The sequence below is a fragment of the Lissotriton vulgaris genome, chromosome 5 (genome assembly GCF_964263255.1).
Source record: "Lissotriton vulgaris chromosome 5, aLisVul1.2, whole genome shotgun sequence".
In the NCBI taxonomy this organism is placed as follows: domain Eukaryota; kingdom Metazoa; phylum Chordata; class Amphibia; order Caudata; family Salamandridae; genus Lissotriton; species Lissotriton vulgaris.
The window spans coordinates 1,137,193,327-1,137,211,894 of NC_141693.1; the positions used below are offsets into that span (position 1 = coordinate 1,137,193,327).

The 18,568-nt window shown below is 46.7% G+C and overlaps 1 protein-coding gene across 2 annotated transcripts in view; it reads left to right on the forward strand.

Annotated features, from left to right (window-relative positions):
• Nucleotides 1-18,568, forward strand: part of TDRD1 (tudor domain containing 1) — a 1,954,313-nt gene that overhangs the window by 278,610 nt on the left and 1,657,135 nt on the right. The window lies entirely within an intron of this gene.

Below are 18,568 nucleotides of genomic sequence, written 5' to 3' on the forward strand. Positions count from 1 at the left end.
ATATTCTGCCCCCCCGCACCCCCCAGACAAGCTAGATAAGCCAGGGCCCTTGGTGTATAAGTCTCTACCCCCGGTCAGCAGGTATAATCTACGTAATCGGGCCTCCAATATAGTGCCAGGTCTCCCAAAACCTTCAATTTCCCCTCCGGTGACCCTCGTCAAAGCTATCACACAGAAAAGGAAAGCGAAGGGGGAAGGGAGACCACAGTGGATCAGACACCCCACCAGGGAAAGGAAAGGTCAAGAAAAAGGCAAAAGGTGGGCCACCAGCAGTATTAAGAGTCAATCCATCACTGAAATCTTACTATAAGGTTCTCTCTGCCAGTGCCTTAAGTAGAACAAAAGAGATGGCTGTGGCGAGGGCCCCAACGAGTCCAATAATGGAAACTACAGAAGCTGTCTGGGATGGGGCTCCTATATAGAAGTCAGTGAATGTAAATTCTTCATCTACACCAACTCAGTCTTGCCTATCTCCACAGTTGTCTCCACCCCCTACAATCAATATGCTTGAAATGGTGCATACGGCAGTGGAACTTTCTAATAGTTTTTCGGCCTTGGACATCCAAGATACAGAGCAGGTGGAAGAAATATCTAGACATAAAGAGGCAGTCCCTGTTAGTGCCTCCCTGGACACTACAATATCTACATCGTCTATTCCGGCAACCCTGGCAGATATCCTGTTGGGACTAATGGATTGCATAGGGAGACAGTTCACTACATCAGTGGCTAATCAGACGGCCACTCAGGCCTCTTGTGAGGCACTGGCCCGAAAAGTGGAAGAAATTTCATTAAGGACGGATGCCCGGGGGCGCTAGAGGGCGCCGAGCAAGATGGCCGCACGTATGTGAGGCTCTGCCGGGACCGTTCATAATTTGCTATAAAATCCTGTATATCCTGCTGCTTTTACCCCCCCCGACTCGATGGCGAAACTCACCTGAAGCGCCTGGGACTAGAGTAGTGCTCTCCCTTGGGTGAGAGGGTCGTTTGGCCCGTGTTTCCGGACTTGCCGAGCGCTGCCTGCCGGACGACCGGAGGCGCGCAAACCAGTAGCGTGATCCGCCCAACGGCTCGGAGCTTGTGGTCCGCTCCCCCTGCACGGATACTCAGCCTGGTGACCTACAATCCACACTGCGGGTGGTGACGAAGCTTTGAGGACGGCGAGCCAGTGCCTGGAGCCCAAGCGGATTGGAATCCGGCCCCGCTGGTGGTGGTGAGTGGGGCGAGGGCCTACACGAGACCGTGGCTGCGGAGTCGGCGCTGGGCCGCACAGTGCCTCGCCGCACGAGCTTCGACTGGCTGGGGTGCGAAACGGCGTTGAAGCACTGCAGATAAGCATTGGGGGAGTGCTGCAGCCCCCGTGATTGGGGGGCCCCTTGCGCTGCAAATCCACGTGGTCGGACGGATTGCTGTTGGACCCGATGCTCTTGGCCTGCCGCCTTGGGCGCCCTGTTGCTCCCTGAACTGCGGCTGCTGGGGAGAAGGACGACTGGGCCCTCTGAGTTTTGCCGCTCGCCCTTTTGCATCGCCTTGGGGATACCTTGGGCCGGCCTTGCGACGGTGTCTCCACGACCACACGGGCTGCTACCTCTGGGCTGAGACGAATATCGTGAGGGCGCCATGGGCAAGTCGGAGCGCAATCGGCCCAAGATCAACTTTGAGGCCAAAAAAACGGCGATGTCCTCCTCACAGTCGCCGCCGGACGCTGAGAACTCGGGGGCGGTTGGTAGTGCCCCGAACCTGGAGACCACGCTGGTGGCGATGCAGAAAACGCTGCAATCCATTGAATGCACCATGGAGGCGGTGAATCACAGGCTCGACCATATGGCGACGCAGTTCGACCGGCAGACCGAAAGGATGGGCGAGGTGGAACAGAGGGTGTCTGCTACGGAGGATGGACTGGCCACGGTGACCACTAAGGTATTCAATATGGAGAGGGTGCTGGCGGTGATCCAGGCGAAGAACGAGGAGTTGGAAGGAAGGTCCAGACGAAACAACATTCGCGTCACGGGCCTTCCGGAGTCCACGAATGTGGGTCGGATGGAGGACTTAATGGAGCGAATGCTAGTGGACATTTTTGGCTCGGACCACTTGTCGAAGGTCTTCATCGTGGAACGGGCACACCGCACCCTGGCGAAGAGGCCTGTGCCTGGAGCCAATCCACGTCCCATCATCGCTCGTATACTTAATTACAAGGATCGAGATGTAATACTTCGGCTAGCCAGGGAGAAGGGCACCATTGAATACCAAGGGAATAAACTTGAGTTCTTCCCTGACTTCACTGTGGCGGTACAAACAGCGCGTAAGGAGTTCGCCCCGGTGAAACAACTGCTTCGAGACGAGAACATTCCATACGCCATGTTGTATCCTGCACGTCTTCGAATAGGGCCCCCGTCGGACAACAAAATCTTTGCTACCCCTAAGGCTGCTATGGACTATGCGAAAAAACAGAAAAAACGCAAGAGGGACTCAAATGTGCAGCAGGAAAGGGAAGGGGACCTCATGGATGATGTGGAGTAGGCGTCTATCGCCTTGCGAACTCCTCTGTTGGTGAAGCTGATCCTGCTGGATGCGTTACAGCTTGGTACTGTGTGCTTTGTTGCCCGCTGTGTTGTTTACCCTGTTTTACTTTGCGGGACACTGCTTTAGAGGCTTTTTGGTACTCCTTCTTATAATGCACTGTGATTCATCTGTGGGGCTGATGTTGATTGGCTCTCTTATAGCATGAGGCTAATATGCTCAGATTGACTCTTGGGTTGTGCACAACTGTAACTGTACATAGGGAGCTGTACGACTGGTATGTAGTTGCTTGAATGCCCTTTGATATTTGTGTACTGGTGTTTCTGATGAGGCTATGTTGGGAGGGCCATTTATTTTGTTGAACACACTGGGCGGACATGATTTGCAAGGATCCTTGTAGCTCTGAGGGTTGGGGGGAGGGGCGGGATGTTCTAATCGCTTGCACGGTCCGCTCCCTCGTCAGATTTCTGGCGGGAGTAGTGCGCCACTTTGTCCCCGCACATGGGAGATCCCCACACACTTGTGAATATACGGTTGGGGTTGTTGGGGGAGGGGGGATGGGGTCAGCTTTGGCAGGTTGGGGATGCTGAAGTGGGTGGTGGGAGGATGGGGGTCTTTTGGTTTTTCTGGGTACGGTCACAGTATTTCCTTGAGTATGATGGGGGGTGTGCGAGGTCTGTGCGGGGGTTGGGGGGCTACTGGGCATTGTGTTCCCCGATGAGGGTGACTCTACTTACTGGCACTCGAAGATTGCACGGCTATGTGCGTTGTGCTAATTATGGCCTGGGGGGGTGGATCTGCAGCCTTTGGGATATATGTGAGCTTTGGATGGATGGACGGGGGGGGGGTAAAATTGCATGTGTTACTTGGAATGTGAGGGGGTTGAACCGCCCTCAAAAGACTAGACAAATGTTGGCATTTCTTAATAGGCATGGTACGCATATTGCCTTCCTGCAGGAGACACATCTGTGGGGCAAAGCTGCAGAAACTGTGGGTAGTAGATGGGCGGGAGTTAGACTGGCGTCAAACTACTCCTCTTATGCACGTGGTGTTATGATTCTGATTAAAAAAACTGTGCCGTTTGTTAAAATACATGAAGACATTGACAAGGAAGGGCGATATATTATTGTGCATGGTAATCTATGTGGTACCCCTGTCACGCTCCTTAATGTGTATCGACCAAACGTGGATGACCCTGATTTCTATATTGCACTTTGGAATAAGGTATACATGCTGCCACAGTCGGCTGTGATTTGCGGTGGGGATTTTAATGTAGTTCTGGATGGGGAAATGGACAGGAAACAGGACAAGCCCTGGGTACGGAAGAAAGCGGCTGCTGAGGTTCATGAGGGTATGCAAGGACTTGGTTTGGTTGATGTGTGGCGTCTGAGGCACCCGGGGAGGAGAGAGGGTACTTGCTATACCTCAGCGCATGACACTTGGTCGCGACTGGATTACTGGTTGGTGACCCGGGATGTGAGTGGATGGGTTTTGGAGGTTGACCATTTGCTGCGCACGCTCTCAGACCACGCACCGGTCCGCTTGCTGTTGCGGATACTGTTGTGTACACCGGCTCCGTTCACTTGGCGCCTATCGCCGGGAACCTTAACTGATCAGGTGTTACGCGAACGGCTCAGAACTATCATTGAGGAGTTTTTTGAAAAAAATGTCGGCACGGTTGATAGTATGTGCACAGTGTGGGAGGCCTTCAAAGTGACCATTCGTGGTGCGTGCATTGGTCTTCAATCCGGAGTCCTGACATCACTGAGAGACTCCATGTCTAGGTTGGAAAGGGAGTTGTTGGTATTGGAGCGACGGTTGGAGGAATATCCTGGAGAAGCTCTACTAGCCGACATTAGATCGAAGGTCTCTGAGTACAACGAATTAGCCGATCAGGAGGTGAAGTTCTTGTCCAAGCATACCAGGGCGCGCTATTATGGTGAAGGGGGCAGACCGGGGAAAGGTCTGGCGGATCGCATAAGGAAGCCGTGGGCCAAGCATTGTGCGGTGCAGGAAATCGTGGATCGGGGGGAGGTCGTAACTGACACGCCTGGCATCCTGGGATGCTTTCGCGAAATATTATGAAGGCATGTACGGGTATCGGGAGACGGCGACGGAGGAAGAAATAGCTCAGTACCTTGAGGATATAGCTCTGGTTTGGCTCTCGAGGGGTCAACAAGAATTCCTTATGCACCACATCACCGAGGAGGAGTTTCGGGAGGCGATGGCTGCTCTTCCTAATGGGAAAGCTGCTGGCACGGATGGCTTGCCATCCGAATTCTATAAGGAGTATGTTGATCTTTTACTCCCGCACTTGGCAATGGTGCTGGAGGAAGCTGTGGACCGAGGCCAATTCCGACCACGATGAGAGAGGCGCTGCTAGTTGCATTGCCGAAGCCCGGGAAGCCTCCCAACCAATGTGAATCGTATCGGCCTCTCTCACTAATGAATACTGACGTTAAGATTCTAGCTAAGGTGCTTGCTACTAGGCTGCGACTGCTCCTCCCGGTAATGGTACTGCCTGATCAGTCGGGATTTATACCGCTCCGCGCTACCACCCACAATCTCAGGGCTCTTTTTGCCGTATTGCATTTGCTCAAACCGGAATTGGCAGCGGTGGCTGTCATGCTTGACGCCGCAAAGGCTTTCGACTCAGTCGCATGGCGGTATATGATAGCCATTCTGCATCGGATGGGGGTGCCCTTCTTTTTTTACATCGTTGGTAACTCTTCTTTATACTAACCCTGTAGCACGTGTGAGAGTCAACGGCCACGTCTCGAACTCGTTCCCGGTGCAGAGGGGCACTCGGCAGGGTTGCCCTCTCTCACCTTTACTATTCGCCATTGTTATGGAGCCCCTGGCCTGTGTTTTGAGGCAAAGGTATGCTGACGCGGCTCTGAAATTTCCCCTTCGGTCGTTGGCTGTGTCCATGTATGCCGATGACATGGTTCTTTATGTGCGCGAGCCTGCATGCCATCTTCAACCTATCCTTCGAGAGTTCATACGGTTTGGCCGTCATTCTGGATTGACCATCAACTGGGATAAGTCCGTTATGCTGCCCCTCACTGATGTTACCGTTCCTTTTCCCTTGGAGTTTCCACTGGAATGGGCTGTGGACTCGGTGCGCTACCTTGGGATTCAGATTCATCATAATAGTCAAGAGGTTATTAGAGCCAATTATGGAGTGGCTGTCTCCAAACTAGAGGATCAGGTGGCTCGTTGGATTAAGCTCCCTCTCACCCTTGCTGATCGTGTGTCTTTAATCAAAATGGTTGTGCTTCCGAAATTTTTGTATCTTTTTGTAAACATACCCCTTCAGCTGACGTCGCACTTCTTTGCCAGGCTGCGCTCTTTGCTGACCACCTTAACCTGGGCTGGTAAAAGACCACGAGTGACGTGGGATGTGCTGACTAAACCATATGCTCTGGGTGGTTTCGCTGTGCCGGATATGAAGCTATATTACTTATGCGCACAGGCGCACTTTGCTGCCTATTGGGTGTCCGCGCCCCCATATACCCCGCACGTGGCGCTTGAGGCCAGTGCTGTTCTGCCGTACCCGCTGAGGGCTATGATGGGTAACACTCACTCAGTATTTGACAAGGGCGAGGTGGATACAGTCCGTTCCACGGCTAATGCATGGCGGGAGCTTGGTAAAAGAGCAGGCAGGTTACCGCTATATGCTCCAAGCATGCCGCTGTTGTACCATTCGGATATATCGGTGTCGAGTGAAATTGGTGGTCTGCAGGTCCTTCAGGGTGCTGGTCTACACACTATGGGAGATCTCTTCCCAGGGGCCAAGTTCCTTTCGTTGCAGACTGTGACGGAGCGGTCCACGAGTGTGGTCATGGCTACCTTCATCTATGTCAGACTCCGTGCGGCCATACACTCCTTATATCCTACTTATCCGGAGGAACCTTTGGCACTGGGGGCCTTGCAATTAATCTACACCGCGACAGACAGAGTTAAATTGCTCTCCAGACTATACCGCGCCGCTCAAGAAGACGAAGGGGGGGGGCTGTGCTGGCTAGGGCCAGATGGGATAGGTGTCTGCCTGAGCCATTAACGGATGAGGAATTGACTGAATGCTGTTCCATGACTGGGGGTTATGTGGCCAACGACAATTTCCGCCTCCTCCACTTTAAATTTCTACATCAATGGTATTATACACCTACGCAGCTAGTTAGATACGGTCTTCGAGATTCTGCGCAATGGGTCCGGTGTGGAGAGGATGATGCGGATTTCGTGCATTTGGCGTGGGGGTGTGCCCAGGTGTATGGCTTCTGGATCGCTGTGACTGAGGCGCTGACTAAGATGACGGCCTCGGAGGTTGCGTTGGATATACGTCTGTGCTTGCTGGGGCTCGCCTCTGGAGTGCCACATAAGGAGCGGAGATTGATTGTCCTGGCATTACAGCTTGCTAAACGGAGGGTGGCTATGGTGTGGGGTGGCAGGCGAGCGCCTGATGTTCAACTGTGGTGCCAGTACTGATAACATTTATTCAGTGATAGAACTCACCATCCACACCAAGAAAATTAATTCGAGATAGGGAATTGCTACTTGGTCGCAATTTTATTTTATAGAAATTCAACAATTATTACACAGTTTATCTGTTCATGAAAAGAGAAGCATTACAAAAAATAGAAGAATTAGGGACACATCAAATCACATTCAGTGGAAACCTCATATATTCCGAAAACCGCAATCATGTCAGTCAGCAACACATTCATCACATTCATATCTGACTCAAACATACCACATACTACCACTACAGGGAGAAGGAAATATACACTGGATCTGCACAAATTATACAATAGTTCAGTACACTTGTCTGAAAATATTACATTCCTATCTATTTATGAATTTTTTCATTCATTAGAAATTAATACACTGAAAGGTAATGTACATAAGATGGTAAGGAGCCTGGGAGTAGTAATGACTCCTAGGTGCTCAAGCAGACCAGTGAGAAGGTGGCCACCTTCTCACTGGTCTGCTTGAGCACCTAGGAGTCATTACTACTCCCAGGCTCCTTACCATCTTATGTACATTACCTTTCAGTGTATTAATTTCTAATGAATGAAAAAATTCATAAATAGATAGGAATGTAATATTTTCAGACAAGTGTACTGAACTATTGTATTAATTTCTAATGAATGAAAAAATTCATAAATAGATAGGAATGTAATATTTTCAGACAAGTGTACTGAACTATTGTATAATTTGTGCAGATCCAGTGTATATTTCCTTCTCCCTGTAGTGGTAGTATGTGGTATGTTTGAGTCAGATATGAATGTGATGAATGTGTTGCTGACTGTGACATGATTGCGGTTTTCGGAATATATGAGGTTTCCACTGAATGTGATTTGATGTGTCCCTAATTCTTCTATTTTTTGTAATGCTTCTCTTTTCATGAACAGATAAACTGTGTAATAATTGTTGAATTTCTATAAAATAAAATTGCGACCAAGTAGCAATTCCCTATCTCGAATTAATTTTCTTGGTGTGGATGGTGAGTTCTATCATTGAATAAATGTTATCAGTACTGGCACCTCTCTTGTTCTTTGTTATATAGGCTCAGCCTCGCTGATTAGAGCCAACCCCAGTTTTGTTTTCACATGATGTTCAACTGTGGCTAAAGGACCTGGCCTACTTCAGGGATCAGTTGAATTGCTATGCTAAAACTCTGCCGGAGAAGTCGCGTCCGCGAGACATCTGGGCTCCATATACTGCATATATGCTTTCCCTGGCAGGTGACGACAGTTCTGATGATGAGGGCGGGGATCTACTGCCTGGTGTCGGTGTGTCTGAGTGTTTGCCTGACTGAATGGTTGTGCTGTGCTGATATCGCTGTTGGGATGTCTTTCTCCTTTGCTGTGTATGGACCCTGAGGGGGGGCTGTCCTGTCAGTAGGTTTTACTATTTTCACCCAACGACTGGTGGCACGTGCTGGGATTCAGATCTGAGGTTGCACACTTCGCTCGATCGCTGGCGGTATCTTGCGTACCCTCCACACTGTTTTAACATTCAGCATTACTGCTATGGACTTTTACTGTGACCAGGGACCGGGATTGTTTGGGCTGGGGGTGGGTAGGGGTTGTTGTTGTTGTTACATATAAACAATATAAAATAAGACCTATAGGTGATGAGCGAGATACGACTGTGGAGGATGAACTTGACTTGGACTGTGGACTATTGTCGCCCTCTGCACTATTGGATTGTACTCGCCTGATATCCTTTGATATGTGCTTTCAGTTACTAACTGTTGATTTGATAGCAGCCGGCCCTGTGCAGGGTTGTAGGCACACTGCTGTGTATGAGAGCATGTTTAAAATAAAGGTCTTGCAAAAAAAAAGACGGATGCCCTAGAAGTGGAAATACCTAAGATCAAAGAAGCCCTTACTACATCCGCAGTTAACATCGATAAGCTGGTCCTGCAGAACCGGGAAATGAGAGACGATCTTGAAAGACTCATACAATTCGAGGAAAAATAACTTAACATTTTGAATGTCCCTGAGGACCTTGAAGGGAATGACATTAAGGCATTTATTCTCGCAGTGCTTAAAACGACAATCTTAAAGGACTCTCCTGATACAGACCAAGATCTATTAGCCGATATTCAGAGAGTCCATTGTGATCCTTTCAGGCGGAATTTGGGGAATAAATATCCAAGAATAATCTTGGTCCACTTTCTCACCTATGCCATCAAGGAAAGGATCTTGTCGCTGGCACTAAAAGCAGGCGCTATAAAATCAGTGTCTTTTTCCACACCATTTTCCTTCACAATCCGTTCCGATGTCTCACATATCACAGCATTAAGGCAATGGGAAATGGCAAGAGACTGGCAATTTTTAATATTCTCGGGGCACGCGCTCAGTTGAAATTTCCTGCTTCACTCCGGGTAATGTGGAGCAACCACATGCATAACATCCGGCATGTGGAGGAAGCAGATAGCTTGATTGAAGAAATAAGAGCAGGCAATAAAGGGGCGAGTGGAGAAGGGATGCAAACAGCTGGGGCCGCAGGGAAGGGGTGAGAGATATAGCTACATAATCATGTGGAGAAACTAGTAGGGTAACTAACAGTTAGATATAAAGGATGCTATATACTGGCTTTAGATAACAACCGTTACAGATAGTTGACACATACTATTTACCTATTTATCTATTTTGTTCTCTATTCTACACATTATTTCATAATCATACATAATCATACACGGGATGGGGGGGGGGATTCGTCAAAGAGCGTAATGCTCACGAAGTAAAGGAGGGTTCCCCAGGGAGGTGGAGAGGGTTTGGGGCTGCAAGGGGGGTGGGGGTGGTGGGAAGGGTGCAGGGGGAACAAAGAAAAAAAACATGTTCTCATCTTATAGGCACTCGCAAGAACCCCAAATTAAACAGTATTGTGTAGAAGGCCGTATGGACATTGGGGCAAGGAGGGGTTGGAAAATACTGTATGACCCATAATAGCTTGGATTTTATATCCTGGAATGTCAATGGCCTCCGATGTACTAGGAGACGTAGGTTGATCTTTAAATATTTAGAGCAATCTGCTGCTAAACTAATTTTACTTCGAGAAACCCACTTGAGCCTTTGCGAGAGTAAAGAGGTTTTCGGGAAACTTAGATGGATTGGAGCCTTCTGCTGTTATGAGCAGTCGACGGCAAATAAGAGAGTAGCAATTTTAATTAAGGCTGGCATTGGAGGCTCTATAAGGTCATTTACATCAGACCAGTCTGGAAGATGGGTCCAAGCACAGGCTGATTTTAGTGGGAACGTCATGACTGTCGTGTGTTATTATGGGCCAAATACAGATGATCCAGCCTGCCTGCAAAAGTACAGTCTAACCTGGCCGAAGTGCGCTCCTCGATGATTATCGTGGTGATTTTAATATACTTCTCGATCCTCGGCAAGACCGTTCCAACTATCGCCAGGCAGTCACCACTCCAAGATCCCGCCGTGCCATGGTGAATATGATATATGAACTTGGTTTAATTGATACCTGTAGAGTTAATAGTGTCTCGGTGCCAGGTTTTACATATTTTAGTAAAAAACACGGACATGCCTCAAGATTGGACAACATCTTGATGGATAGTCTGTCTAGAGGCTTTGCTGGATATTAAAATCTTACCTAGCATTCTGTCCGATCATGCCCCTATTTTTGTCTCAATCAATACAGGTAGGGCTAGGACCACAATGACTCGCAGATGGACCTTAAAAAGGGCAGTTTTGAATGATCAGGCCACTGTCACAGCGTTTCTTCCACTAATTATTTTTCTGATAATATAGGTTCAGCTCTGCTTGAATTTGTCTGGGACCGCCTATAAGGCTCATATCCGAGGTCAGTTCCTTAGCTTAAATATCTCCAGCAATAGGAAGGAGGCAGCTAAATTCAGGACGATAGAAGATAAAATCTCATGCTTGGAAGCCCTGAGATTAGGTGCTCAAGTGGATGCTTTGTCAGAAGTCCTGGCTGAAATAGAACGCCTACGCCTAGAATATCGAGGTCTACTGGACCAGAAAGTTAAGGCTCAGTGGGCTGCATATTCAATGGAAAACTGAGTTTGGCGAAAGGGCTGGGGCAGTATTGGCAGGTAAGATTAGAGCAGATCGGGTCAGGAACAAAGTTAATAGGCTAATTATCGATGAGCAGGGAACTATATCTTGCCATCAGGAGGATATGGAAAAAAAATTCTCCCTCTTCTCGGAATTATATCAAGAGGAGGTTTCTCCAGGTTCCCTTAACACTCTGCGGTGGCTGGAAAGTAAGGCTCTCCCAGGCCTGGCTGAGGATGATCGCAATATGCTTTATAGCCGCTTTACAGAAGAAGAAATTAAACTACATATAAAAAAAAAAAAAAATAATAAAGCAGCAGGACCTGATGCTCTTCCAGGCGAAGTCTATAAAGCGCTCCAGGATCTCCTAGTACCAAGACTGTGAACTATTCAATTACATCTACAGCCCCCGAGGCAGATTTCTGCCGTCTTGGAAAGAGTCTACTATTGTGTTAATATTAAAACCGGGGAAGGATCCCCTCAGGGCAGACTCTTATAGACCAATCTCCCTGCTAAACGCAGATTATAAGATTTTTCCTAGTGTTTTGGCAGGGAGATTGGCCAAGTTGGTCCCGCTCTTGATTAACCTGGATCAGAAGGTTTTCATCCCAGGGAGGTATATTCACGAGCTAACTTTACAGCTGATCGTTAGTATCGATCTTGCGGTGGCACGGTCGGAGCCATTAGCGGTGGCAGCATATGATGCCGCGAAGGCTTTCGACCGTGTCAACTGGGGATTTCTCTGGGACGTTCTTACTATTATGGGGTTCGGAGCAACCTTTATTCAAACCTTAAGAGGATGCTATGAGGGTGCTTCGGCTGCGATTTTATTGAACGGCTTTCTGTCACCTCGTTTTAGTATCAGGAGGGGGAACAAGGCAGGGGTGTTTTATCTCGCCCCTCCTTTTCGATCTCTATATTGAGCCTCTGGCACAAGCATTGAGGTTGGATGACCAAATTACACCCTTCAGAATAAAGGACTATTGTTGCCAACTGGCTTTATATGCAGACGATTTATTGGTTTACACCAGTTACCCGGCAGAGGTCTTCCCCAGAGTTGAGGAGATTATGGTAGATTATGGTTGTTCTGGTTATTTGATAAATAACACAAAAACATAAATAATGTGCTGGGGAGTTGACCATTGGGAGGGAGCCTTAAGCAGCCAGTTTAGGTATTTAGGTGTATTAATTACATCTGACCGTAATAACATAGTAAAGCTAAATTTGAAAAAGGTGGCTAAAGATATTGATCACTTATTTTCGAGATGGCAAAATCTTCCGTTAACAATATATGGCCGTGTCAATCTGGTCAAAATGGTCATCTTGCCCAAACTGACCTATTTATTTAATACGATTCCATAATATAATCTTGGGAAAGATTCAGGGGAAGATAGGCAGTTTTATCTGGGCAAATAAGAACACCCGGATATCTTGGAAAAAACTGAATGGAAAACTGATAAAAGGGGGTCTGGCGCTTCCGGATGTTGTGTGGTATGCCTTTGCCTTTCAGTTAAAAAATGTTAAAAAGCTTCTAACTAGCCCGGATAATTCACACTGGGGGCAGATTTTGAATACAATGTTAGTTCATGAGGGAGGCGGCCCTGGATTTTTGTATAAGTTTGGTGCACCAAGATTTTACAAATAGGCCCGCCTAAAGGTATTAAAATCTGCCTTGATACTCTGGAATAGAGTTAAAGGATGCTGGGGCATAAAATATTATTCGGATTTTGCCCCTATATGGGATTCCCCTGGCACACCGCTGTGTCTCCAGGTCTGTCTCTTTTAGTCAGGAGAGCAGGAATAGTAATCTGGTCAGACCTAGTGTCATCTGAGGAGGTGCTTCCTTGGGAGCTCTTGCAGTCTAGGATTGTGGATTCTTTCTCAAGATTTAAATATATTCAACTCTGTTCATGGTATTCCGCTGAGAAAGACAACATCAGTGGAAATTGGGACATTGAGTTGGCACTCCAGGCCCGAGTCAAAGGATGAAGGAAGTGGGACTCTAGTATAGGGAACTGATTAAGGCGGATGAAATTTGAGCTCCCCCGTTACATCATGTTTGGAGACTCTCAGTTCTGGAGGCCCACTCGGCTGACCTATACAATATATCTCTTCAATATCTGTATAGATTTGTCGAAACTGCTTCCCTCAAGAAGAACCACTACTACGTCATAAATAGGCTTTATTACACTCCTAAAAAAATCGCAAAGTTTGTCAGTCCACCCCCTTGTGCCCTAGATGTGATATGCCAGAGGCCGATGATATCCATGTCTTTTATGACTGCCCTATGATTGGCCCCTTCTGGGCCAATGTGGAGAGGACATTGGAGAGTGTTTTTAAGATGAAGCTTAGTTTGAATGTTGTTAGGGTTTTTTTGGTTTGGACGCTGATCTTATTGATGGGTTAAGAGGGACACAGGTGGCCTTATTTTTCACCCTAATTCTTATTGCACGTAGAGAAATATTTAAAGTATGGAAGGATGCTACCCCTCCCTCGCATGAAAATTGTCTTCAATCTGTTCTGAGAACCACACGTTTTGAAACTGGTACACTACACAATAGAAATAGCATGGTATGGCAGCCTTTGATGGAGTGGGCTATAGAAATGAGGTTGGTAACAAATCCTGAATTTGTCCAATGATTACACCTGGCCCCAGAATAAAGGGGTAGCCGGGTCGGCTGCGGGTACAGCAAGAACTTCAACACTGGGCGCCCAGGATGGAATGGGGTTGCGAGTGTTCATTTGTACGTGCCAAGGTGAGATGAGGACAAACATTTTTTTTTTTTTAAAAACATTAATAGGGCTGCTGACACACCTGATTTGAGGAGGGAAGAACTCGAGAATGAAAGGTTCAACACTTATCCTTCTATACGATGGGTGTTTTTTTTTGTTGTTGAGGAATTTGCACTTTATCACTTGGTGGCACAGGCCCATTACGCTCTATATTGGTATCTCCCCCCTTCGCTCCTACCACATACTGTTGCTGAAAATAAGGTGGTCAGACAGTGTAAAAGTACAGCGATGTTGTTAGTGTTCTCTGCCTCCTCTAGGACGGGATGCCAATGGTGGTGTGTGCTGTCAGAGCATAGGAATCTTTGCAGAGGGATGTTTGGCTTCCGGTTTTATGCTTGCTGGAGGCTCCATTGGAGAGTAAACCTGCCTTCTAGTAAACTATGATGCAAGCAGTGGTGCATATCCATTAAAAACATACTGGTGTGTGTCGGTCCACTCTTTCTGGATGAGTTCAAAAGTCTGGCCTATAGCAGTCCTTTAGCCATGTTTATGTAATGTGGTGAAAGCTCATGTATTTCGTTCCCTGAAGAACCGAAGTCTTTTTTCCCCTCTTACTAGTACAATTACGCTGAAAGGTACGCGAGGTTGGGTCACTAAATTGTACAGGTAATTTGCTGAAAATAGAAGTGATGTGACCTTCGGTGATGGTGATGTGGGCTGCAGATATTGGAGAGGAGTGGTCAGAGAATAAGTGGGTACACTGATGAGTGCATACTGCGCTTGTCATCTAACTACAGACCTAGGCTCATATTTTACAAGTTCTTTCATAGGATATACATCGCTCCAGAAATGTGGTCCAAAATAAATCCTCTAAATAAACAAGTGTCTGGGATGTGTGCACTGCATGCTGTGTTTATGCATTACAAAAGGGGGTGGTGATGGACGGAGCATCTGAATCAATCAAACACTCACACCCAGTCAAAAGATCTGGGTTTAATCCATCACCGTTCTTTAGCCCACTCTGCCACCCCAGTTCAGCCATGGCTATATGCAAATCAGTCTGACCCTGTGCCTCATGGGAACAGTCCAGCCCGAACTGCCAAGCCATGTCTTCCCTGGACCGGAAATAAGCTTCTGAGGACCGGTTTCTGGCATTCCAGCCGTCTTCAGCCCGGCTTGCTTGAATCCAGTGGCAAAGTGAGCAAGGGACTCACGTCTGAGCATACCCTGCCACACTTATGGCGGCCAAAAGCGGTACAAAAGGGGGTGGTGATGGACGGAGCATCTGAATCAATCAAACACTCAAACCCAGTCAAAAGATCTGAGTTTAATCCATCACTGTTCTTTAGCCCACTCTGCCACCCCAGTTCAGACATGGCTGTATGCAAATCAGTCTGACCCTGTGCCTCATGGGAACAGTCCAGCCCGAACTGCCAAGCCATGTCTTCCCTGGACCAGAAACAAGCTTCTGAGGACCGGTTTCTGTCATTCCAGCCGTCTTCAGCCCGGCTTGCTTGAATCCAGTGGCAAAGTGAGCAAGGGACTCACATCTGAGCATACCCTGCCATGCTTATGGGACGGCATATAGCCATGTCTGAACTGGGGTGGCAGAGTGGGCTAAAGAACGGTGATGGATTAAACCCAGATCTTTTGACCGGGTGTGAGTGTTTGATTGGTTCAGATGCTCCGTCCATCACCACCCCCTTTTGGACCGTGTTTATGCATTTGGCACAGTCTTGCCAAGGAACCTCTGATTTCTGGCGGGCCATTGCTGGGGAGCTAAATAAGATGCTATCATATATATAGCTGGTCACGCCATTGGTTACGTTCATTGGATGTTTGTTTTATGATGCGCGAGTACCACCAGGTGTCCTGGCACTAGACAAGCGGACCTGAATATGTCTCTGATGCTCCTAAACCAGTCAGATGAATTTCTCCCCTGCTGCTATTGTCATTGAGAAGACGGTTGTAATTGAGGTGATGAAAGGGATCCGGACCCTAAAGTGACATGCAGGAATTGAAATCCACTTCTGAACTGTACGCCACTTTACTATGGGACAAAAAATAGTTATGCGTATTGAGATTAGAAATAGGTTTCCCTTCGACTGTCGACTTTGCTGACGTAAGATTGCTCTATACTTCTTTTGCTAGGAACGTTGAAAATATGACCTTTCACTGTCGTGACAAGGGGGCCTTTTAATTGCTTGGCCAACCGTCTTGATGTGAATATATGAATGTGCTGTTTTGATATATTGTAATGGAGCATCATGTGATAATGATCGTGTTTCTGTATGTTTTTCTGTTCACTTTAATTCATTAAAATAATTAAAAAAGAACTGGCTCGCAACAAAGTAGATTACATCTTTTGGGTGTGGGATCGTGGGGTGACGCATCCTGTGAGTCTGAAGTGTATCCTGAGACAATACAAGGGGGAGAGATTATCATCGCCTGTAAACCTATTTTAGCGTCTGGCATCAAATACGGCGATCCTCTGGTGTTGGAAAGTTCTCGGATGCCCAAAACTCCATGTTGTGGACCACTACAACCATTTCCATAGGATTTCTTATGATCTATACCTTCCTCTCGTGCTGTTTATATTAATGAATTCCTTTCTTTTGTCCCCAAAATGCGTGTCCCTTGAGACTTCTCGTATTTTTTTTAAACTACTCGGGGACAATATGCTTGTTAGGGCTTCAAGAAAAAGATTTGAAAATTATTTTTGGTTAGAATCTAACATTGTTTTTCAGCTTTTGTACTCAAAGGATCAGGACACTGAGAACACTGTTCCTGATGTAATTAGTGATGGTGGGTTGAAACTCGGCCTGTCTCTGGTGACTGGAATAGGTTCTCTTGTTTTGCTACTTGTGTGAAATTATGCCCCTGAGTGGATTGAGGCCGATACCTTGATGTGTGATTGTCCTGTATGTAGAGTGCTCAATCGCTTAAGAATTTATCATTAAGTAAGCAGACTTTTGTTGTATGCATGTTATAGTGGTTCTCTCCGCCAGCCACCTTCAGTATTGCAGTAGAATTGTCATTTCTGTCAAAGAAACCAGCGGTATGAAACATAATATGCCTCGTTATGAAGGAGGGCGTTAGTAACATACACAATTGAGGCGCTTGTCGTTCAGGGAACGGAACTAATATATATCTTGGAAGGCTCCTTGTACTCTTAAAAATGAGGACCCATAATATATTTGAATGAGCGAGTGATAGCGGTGGGTAACTGCAACATTGAATTCGTGGATTTTGTTAAATGTTTCGTTTTGCTCTGGCTAAATTATTAATTTTTTAGTTATTAAAGATCGGAATAAACCATTAATGTAGTTAGTTACCTGTGGAAACAGGCAAACTGACAGCGATGAAATAATCACGTTTTTAGATGTATTTTAAACCCCAGAGATAGGACTGTGTTCCAAATGAAGGGTGCCACCCACAACCCCAAACGCTGTCACCGAGGCGCGTCTTCTTTAAAGCTGGCAAATGCACCAAATATTGTTTGTGTGACTGTGTACGACAGCTAAACCCGTAGGTTAATGGTAACTCAAGTTGAAATAAAAAGCTTTTTGAACAGGACCCCGCGCATTAAAAGTCAATTGGCAATTGATTGGTAAGCAGTGTCGTGACTAAGGCTCTGGAGTAATATGATCCAGATTGCTTAGGGCTAGTGGAAGCCTTGCGGTCTCATTATGTAAAAGCTTGAACTTGTCTACGAATTTGTTTGGAAACCGAGGTACATTCAGGGGTGAGGAATTTAATAAAATATCTACTTGTTCAGGGGGCTGGTTGCTTCATAAATCTACTTGTCCTGTAACAAAATCCACTTGTCCCTTTGGTGCCATGTAGTGCGGTGACAAATTATGGCAGCATCTCATTATATAAGAGCTCTGATATAGCCTCTCTGATTATGCCAGGGCTCATACCATAGTAGTGATTGAATACTTGCAATCCCTTTAAGTTGCCACGTTTTCGCAGATCTACAAACTGGGGCTGAAGGTAGTGGTAAGCAATCGTTCCAGGGTTAGAATGCCCTTTTGAGTCTGTGCAAACCTACTAATTTGCATGTTTTAAGGGTTCCCAATCTGAGAAATGTTGGCAATTTACTCCTGACAATGGCAGGCATAAACCTTCTTCCAGAGTTGGGAAAAAAGTAGTTGGAGGGAAAGTGAACTTGCAGACACTCACAAGAGCAAATGCATATTAGCTCAGGCTAAAATGCAGTTCACAAATATTTTCTAAGAGTACTATTTCTTGACCTACTTCTGTAAATTCTTGGGAATTCACGAAAGCCGTATAGCTGCACTTAATGTTAGGACATATACCATTGGTGCACTTTTGAAAACTTTCTTTAATAATTGGGCCCCTAATTTGGTCTGGCGTTGGTCATGACCTTTTGAGTTTATTCAAATTCTCTCTCTCTCTCTCTCTCTCTCTCTCTCTCTCTCGGTGTATAGTCTGGCTTCACTGTGAGTGACAGCATTCTGCTCTTTCACAAGGAGCATATTCACAAACAAAGTAGTTTGGTTAATTTCCAGTAACCGTGGCAGTGCGCGCTTTTTGAGACCAAAAACAACTGATGCTTTTGCCGATGTTTGTTATAATGGTGAGTGCCAGGCAGCTCCCATACCAATAAGGTTTTACAAAAAACATTCCAAAACAAGACACATATAGAAAAAACTATAAAACTGACCACCAATTTCAGACCAACTGGCTTTGCCAATGCTTGTTTATTTTTGTTTCCCAAAATCTTATTGAAACTGGTTACGCTG